Source organism: Camelus bactrianus, chromosome 10, assembly GCF_048773025.1.
Source record: "Camelus bactrianus isolate YW-2024 breed Bactrian camel chromosome 10, ASM4877302v1, whole genome shotgun sequence".
Classification (NCBI taxonomy): domain Eukaryota; kingdom Metazoa; phylum Chordata; class Mammalia; order Artiodactyla; family Camelidae; genus Camelus; species Camelus bactrianus.
In genome coordinates, this window is record NC_133548.1 from 5,754,113 (window position 1) to 5,760,850 (window position 6,738).

The window sequence follows — 6,738 nt, forward strand, 5'->3', positions numbered from 1 at the left end:
GTGTAGCACCTTATGGGTCATGGTAAGGACTTTGGCTTTAAATCCTTTTTTTTTTTTTTTTAAGGGGGGAGGTTTATTTATTTACTTATTTATTTTAATGAAGGTACTGTACTGGGGATTCAACCCAAGACCTCACACATGCTAGGCATGCACTCTACCGATGAGCTATATCCTCCTGCTTGGCTTTCACTCTTAGACTGCAACTCTATAGAGGACAGAGGGGTTCATCTGATATGACTTATCTTTCATAGTTTTATAAGTATCATTCTGGCTGCTATTGAAGTGGGTAAAAACGAGGAGAAGACAGTTTGCTCAGCAATTACCACTAGTACAAAAATTCGAGAGAGAGATGATGGTGACAGGGATCAGGGTGGTCACAGTAGACTTAAGGGAAGTGGTCAGATTTGGATACAGTTTGAGGGTAGGGCCAACACAATATGCAACTGGATGTGCGTTGAGAGAGAAAGAAGTCATAGATGACACCAAGCAAGAGGAAGCATGGAGTTGCCATTTACTGAGATGGGGAACATTGTGGGTGACTAGAAATTCAGTTTTGGACATAATAAGTTTGAGATGCCTCTAAGTCATCCAAGTGGAGGTACCAATGGATAATTAGCCATGTGTCTGGAGCTCAGCTCAGAGGTCTGGGCTGAAGATACAAACTTGTGAGTCTAAAGAGTTAATATCTATACTGTACAAAGAACTCCTACAAATTGATACAGAAAGAAAGATGAGCTATATGGGCCAAGGATGTGAACTGGCAATTTTCTAGGAAAACAAGTACAAATGGTCAATAAACAAGAAACTTCATTGCTAGTCAGGAAATGCAGTTTCCTTTATAAATGAGAACATTTTCACCCCTCAGCTTTCCAAAAAAATCAAAAGATTTTTGTCTATTGGTGGTAACGCTGTGAAGAAAGTACACTCACTTATCGCTGCTGATAGTGTGAACCCTGCATCCTTCTTGGTAAATATTCTGGCAATACCAAACCTTTAAATGTAGTGAGGCTTTAACATAGTAATTCTGCTCTATAGAAAACTCATCAATAAGGATATTGGTATAAATTTATTTATTGTAGTATTGTTTGTAGTAGCAAGCAGTGGAAGCAACCTGAATGTCCATAAGTAAGGAAATGAGGTATTGCCTTATGGTGGACTATTATGTTGCTATTAAAAATAGGTCAGAATCTATTGATATGGAAGGATGACCAAAATTTAAGGGGGAAAAAAAAACCCAATGTCATTGTATGATATTACATCTGTCTAAGCTGTAGGTGAAAAAAATCATCCATATAGGTGCATATGTTTTTTCAGCATGGAGAAACAATGTCAGTTACCTCAAGGGGATGAGAGAAATAACATCAGTTACCTCAAGGGGATGTTAATTTTTTACACTTTTCTGTATCATTAGACTTTCAACAATGAGCATCTAATTCTCTTATGGCTTTTTTTTTTTAAGTGGAGATACTGGGGATTGAATCCAGAACGGTGTGCGTGCTAAGCATGTGCTCTACCATGGAGCTATACCCCCCTCTATGATTTTTTTAAGTACATTTTAAGGAAGAAAAGAGGAGCACCAGTTTGATACCACTCTGATATCTCTGCAAATCCGAACTACTGGCAGTATGCTCAGAGCTGGTTATCAGCAGGCCTCTAGCCACCCAGTAAGCATAGCCATTTTAAAGGTGTCATGGGAACAGTTCTATGTTTGTCCCAATAATGCTGGTAGGGTTTAGAGTCAGAACACTGCAACAGAAATATAATGTGAAACTCATATGTGCTTTTAATTTTTCTGGGATCCACTTTAAAACATAAAAACAAACAAGTAAAATTAATTTTAACAATATGTCTTATTTAATCGAATATATCTAAAATACTATCATTCATCAGATAATCAATATAGAAATTATTAATAAGATATTTTATATGCTTTTCCTTCAACTAAGTCTTTGAAATTCATTGCATACTGTACACTTACAGCACATCTCAATTTGGACTAGCCACATTTCATGTGTTCAGTAGGTAGCGACATGTGGCCAGTGGCTGCCATATTGGCTAATGCAGGTTTAGCCTTCCTCTTGAAACGGCCTTTTGATCCTAAAGAGACATCCTTTGGAAAAGCAGAACTTCAATATCGGGGATGCATCTGATTTTTGAAAATAGCCCCAAGGTTTTCAGAGCCAAGTGTAGGGAATAAGGGCGGGCGGAAAGATCAAGCTCAGAAATATCCATCAACAAATAGTGTCAAAGCCGCCAAGGATTCTTCAGGATGAGCCGGGACAGGCCAGGCCAATACAAATACTTTAAAGATCAGAAATTCACTCCCAGCTGGAGGAAGGAAACGAGTTGCCGACCATCAAGTTAGTGGCAGAACCAGAGCTAATTTGCTGCTCTCTTCATTACCCCAGGTCAAAGAGTTAGAGCCATGTTCAAACCTCGATTCTCCAGCTGTCTGAACTTGAGCAGGCCTCTTCATGTTTATGAGCATCACCTCCTTCACTTACAAAATAACTGACCTTCTGACAAGGATTTTTGGGTTTTGTTTTCTTTTTTATTAAGACTTGTATTATACTATAATATACATTATTATAGTATATTATTAGTACACATTGTGTATTAATATAATACTATTATAAGTAAAATATACATAACATAAAATTTACCATTTTAACCATTCTTAAGGGTAGAGTTCTGTAGCATAAAGTCCACTCAGATTGTTGTGACTACCACACACTCCATCTGCAGAACCCTTTCCTCTTCCCCAACTGAAAACCTGTACCCATTAAACACTAATTCCCTATTCCCTCCTTCCCTCAGCCCCTGGCAACCACCATTCTCCTTTCTATATGTATGAATTTGACTACTCTAGGTACCTCATGTAAGTGAAATCATACAAATATTTGTCCTTTTGTGACTGGCTTACTTCACTCAGCATAATGTCTGTCAGGTTCATCCATCTAGCATACATCAGAATTTCCTTCTTTTTTAAGGCTGAATAATCTTCCACTGTATGTATATACTACATTTTGTTATCCAGTCATCAAACAATGGACATTTCAGTTGTTTCTACCTTTTGGCTATTGTGAATAATGCTGCTGTGAACATGAGTGTACAAGTATCTATTTGAGTACCTATTTTCACTTCTTTGGGGCATATACTCAGAAATGAAATGGCTGGATTTTGTTTGTTTTCTAATTAAAGTATAATTTATGTACAATGAGATAACTCTTTTAGTGTGTACAGTTCTTTGCGTTTTGACAAACACATATAGTTCTGTACCTATGACCACAATCAAGATATAGACAGTTCCAATCACCCTGAAAAACTTTTTTATGCTGTTCCTTTCCACTCAGCCTCTCCTTGCACCTCATTCCTGACAAACACAGATCTGTTTTCTTCCACTATAGTTTTGTCTTTTTCAAACTGTCATATAAATAGACTCATACAGTGTGTAGCTTTTTGAGTCTAATTTCTTTTGCTTAGCATAATGCATTTGATATTCATCAGTGTCCTTGCCTATATCAGTAGTTAGTTCCTTTTTATCAGTAATTTACACTGTATGGATGTACCACAGTTTGTCTTTCCATTTCCCAGTTGAAGGACATCTGGATTATTTCTAATTTTTGGCAATTATGACTAAAGCTTGCATACAGGTATTTGTGCATACAAAAGTTTTAATTTCTCTTCATAAATACCTACGAACTACAAGGTTGTTTTGAGCCTTAAACAAGGTACAATAAAATGTTTAACACCCTGTAAGGTACATAGTAAGAAGCTTAATCAATTGAGCTTTTAGAAAAGCTTGTTACACAATTCTAAGTCAAATAAAAAGAACCTATAATGTCCAAATTTAATTTTATTACGCACCTGCTATCTGCCAGGTATTTTTCCAGTTTCTGAAACAACATTTAATTAGAATTTACAATGTCATTTATGTGTTTAAAGATAAAAATAAAAATAATCTCTCTCAGTTTTTGCTACACCTCAGACCCAAAACTGGATCTAGTTCTCTGGTAACAATGCTAAAATGTTCCTGATGCTTTACCTCTTCCCATAGGTAGTCCACCGACATACCTAGCCCATCATGGCTACTCCACATGGCCTCAACTATAATAAAAAGGAGAACTAACAGGAAGACATTTCTAATAAAATAATATATACCGTATGAAATATTTACAATGAGATATGTCTTCTGGTCAGTCACAAACGCTGACAGATACAGAGGCATTGCTTTGGCAACTCAAATAATACTATTGCCATTACCACTGGTAACATCCTCCAAATGGTGAGCAACTCTCAGTAATATTTCAAAACCAAACAAAGAACAAGAGAACCAAATGTATATTAAAACGGCACCAACAATACTTTGTTGTTTATGAAGAAAAAAATAAATAGATAAAATAAATTAGGTTTTTCACCTACAAGGATATCTGACGGGACATCTGAAAGTTGTACAGGATATGGGACAGTTCATTGTGCTGGACTATCCCACACGCTGTGAGATAGGCTGAGACCTGGGACCCTTTGCTGGAGGGCTTGCACCTAGACAAATGTCTCTTCCAGCAACAGAATCCAAAGAATCTATAAGGGACTAAATATAACTGCATACATGCATGATAGGGGCAATTACAACTAATAAGATACAAAAAAGCCACAAACCAACTGCTATTTCTGAGGTGCTAGGAGCAAAAGCAGGGGACTGCTCGTGATCCCTGTACGCAGCACCACCAAGGGGGTGGGCAGATCACCTAAGCTATGCCTCCTGCCCAAGCCACAGATCCGCCTGGTAGGCAGTTTTCGCTCCCTGCAGCAGAGTCCCAGTCAAGTCATGCCTAAATTTCTCATCTTGCCTCTTACCAATTTCTAGTGATTAAAAAATCCAAGGACCTGAGTTGCTGACACTTGCAGGCTGGCAAGGATCCCTAGGCTTCCCCCTATCAATGCCAGAAGCACCCCCAATCCAGCATTGCCACAACAAGGAAAATTTCCCTCACAAACTCCCAAAGTCCCCTAAGAGGCTGTAGCACCCTCAGTGAGAATCACTGATCTAAAAGACAATTCGTAGTGGGGAGGGTATAGCTCAGTGGTAGAGTGCATGCTTAGCACGAGGTCCTGGGATCAATCTCCAGCTCCCCAGTCAATCTATCTATCTATCTATCTATCTATCTATCTATCTATCTATCTATCTATCTATCTTTCTTTCTTTCTTTCTTTCTATCTTAATTGCCTCCCCCCACCAAAAAAATAATAAAACTTAATTTTGGGTAAAAAACAATTTCTTTAATAAAGCGACCTGTAGTAAAAGTCCTTATCTCTCTACGAGTGGAAGGAAACATTAGAAAGAACTTCTACCCTGTATGCTAAAGAACAGAGCCCAGTCAAACTGACTTGAAAGGACTTTCACCACAGTTATTTATATGAATGAAACAAAAGTTCTTTGGTTTAGTAGGTGACTGTTATAGGCCAAAGATATCAGGTCCTAATCCCTGGAACCCGTAAATATTACCGTATTTGGAAAAGGTGTCTTTGTCCATGTGAGTAATTTAAGGATCTTGAGATGGGGAGATTATCTTGGGTTATTTAATTAGGCCCTAAATGCATGTACATGTATCCTAATAAGAGGGAGACAGATGGAGACTTGGCACAAATACACAGAGGAGAAGGTGGTGGGAAGACAGAGCAGAGAGAGCTTTAAAAATGCTGGAAGACGCAAGGAATGAATTTTCCCCTGGAGCCTGTGGAAAGAGCGTAACCCTACTGACACCTTCATTTCAGCCCAATGATACTAATTTTGGATTTCTGGCCTCCAGAATTGTGAGAGAATAACAATCTGTTTTAAGCCACCCAGTTTTGTGTAACTTGTTACAGCAGCCACAAGTCACTAATACAGTTGTAAACTATGTTTTATTAACACAAATGAAGATATTTTCATACCCTGGATTCATATTATTTTATTCCATAGATGTTCCTTCCTGATAAAAACAAGAGCTTTTCTCCTTTCAACCCCTTTCTCCTTGCTCTCCACTCTGTCTTATGTGAGGATGTGGGGTCTGGAGGCTTGGGGCTATTGGTAGTCACCCTGCAACCAAAATTGGAGGGGAGAATGCTAAGACAAATGTGCACGTCAGGAGGACACAGTGTCCTGACGCCACTGAGCCTCTGGACCAGCTCCAAATCATCAAATCTCTAGATTGCTTAAATTATGAGATAATTAAATGTCTTAATTGCTTTGACCACTGTTAGACTCTTGTTACTTGCAGCAGAATTCATCTGAACATGGAATTTAACAGGCGATATCAAAATTGCAAATAAGAAAAAGCAAAACATTTCCCTGATGATTAGCAATGATCTGATTCACTAATCATCAGGGAAATGCAAATGAAAACCACAATGAGATGTCACCTCACACTTATCAGAATGGCTATCACCAAAAAGAACAAAAATAAAAGATATTGGCGAGGATGTGGAGAAAAGGGAACCCTCGCACACTGTTGGTGGAAATGTAAATTGGTGCAGCCACTGTGGAAAACAGTATGGAGGTTTCTCAACAAATTTAAAATGAAATTATCATATGACCCAGCAATTCCACTCCTGGGTATATATCAAAAAAAACCCTCACTAATTCAAAAAGATACATGTACCCCAACATTCATAGCAGCATTATTTATAATTCCCAAGAAATGGAAGCAACTTAAGTGTATGTATGTGTATATATACATACATATACATATATATGAT